Raw genomic sequence first — 1,593 nt, forward strand, 5'->3', positions numbered from 1 at the left:
TTTTGTATTTTTAGTAGAGACGGGGTTTCACCATGTTGACCAGGATGGTCTCGATCTCTTGACCTCGTGATCTACCCGCCTCGGCCTCCCAAAGTGCTGGGATTACAGGCGTGAGCCACCGCGCCTGGCTCCCCGATTTTTTTTTAATTAAAAATTTTTTTTGGCTAAGTGTGGTGGCACACACACCTATCATGCCAGCACTTTGAGAGGTTGTGGTGGGAGGATTGTTTGAGGCTAGGAATTTGAGACCAGTCTGGACAACATAGTGAGACCTTGTCCCTACTAAAAGTTAATAAATATGTTTTTATTTATTTTATTTACTTGTATTTTTTTCTTCTTTTTTAATTACTTCTCACTCTCACATAGATAGGACTCAAAAAATCAATATGTTTTTAACCTCCTTTTTCTTTTGAGATGGAGTCTCACTCCAGTTGTGAAGGATGGAATGCAGTGACACCAACTCTGCTCACTGCAACCTCCACCTCCTGGGTTCAAGAGATCCTCCTGCCTTAGCCTCCCAAGTAGCTGGGATTACAGGCATGGATCATCACGCTTTGCTAATTTTTATATTTTTAGTAGAGATGGGGTTTTGCCACGTTGGTCAGGCTGGTCTCGAACTCCTGACCTTGTGATCCACCCACCTTGACCTCCCAAAGTGCTCGGATTACAGGCGCGAGCCACCTACCGCACCCAGCCGGCCCTCAGTTTGTCTATTATGAACACAAGATACTTTTGTAATCAGGGTAAAAATGTCATGATGCAAAGGCTGAACAGATGTAGTTGGGCCACCCTGCTGCCCTGTCTGCAGGCCAATGACTGTCTTTACTCTAGGCCAGAATCCTCGGACCCACTTGGGCAAGGTGGGAAACAGGGCAGAGAGCAAGGAGTCTTGGTCCCCTGCCCTGCCCACTCCAGTCCCTGTGGCCAAATACATCTCTAACCTCCTGGACAGCAGACCTGGTCGGCTTCTATAAGTGGCATGGCTCTATGTCCCCCAGCCTGACCCTGTCTGTGCCTCCCTGCCTGGTGCCAGCTGCCAGGCCTTTCTGCTTAGCTAGACTCTGGCCTGACCCTCCTGACAAGCCCTTTCCAGGGGCTGGAGATGCCCCCACGTGACAGTAACTGGCACATGGTGTTTGGCTGAGTATTCAGTGCAGCAACTGCAATCTCAAGAGAGGCGCCTGCAGCCTTCAGGACCGTCTGGGGTTTATTTGGCTGCAACGAGCGAGGCTTGCCCCCTCAACGGCAGGTGAACACAGCACAAGATCAACAGAGAACCACGAGCAAGACAGGGTGCCCAGCCCCAGTTTACCAGACCACCTGCAAAGGCAACGCAGACTTCCGTCCTGAGATGCCTGTTAAGTCGTGCCCATAGAAATTGTAATCCCAGCTGCATGACCTCAAACACATCCCTCTCCACGCCGCGCTTCCTCATCTGTAAAATGGAGATGATAATGATCTATTTTATCCAGTTACTCCATCGGGAGCACGTAGGCTAATGTATGTGAAAATGCTTTATGAGTTAAAAGTGTTTAAATGGTATTTTCTTTTTTTTTTTTTGAGATGGAGTTTCGCTCTTGTTACCCAGGCTGG

Source organism: Cebus imitator, unplaced genomic scaffold (assembly GCF_001604975.1).
Source record: "Cebus imitator isolate Cc_AM_T3 unplaced genomic scaffold, Cebus_imitator-1.0 Scaffold24, whole genome shotgun sequence".
NCBI classification, from domain to species: Eukaryota; Metazoa; Chordata; class Mammalia; order Primates; family Cebidae; genus Cebus; species Cebus imitator.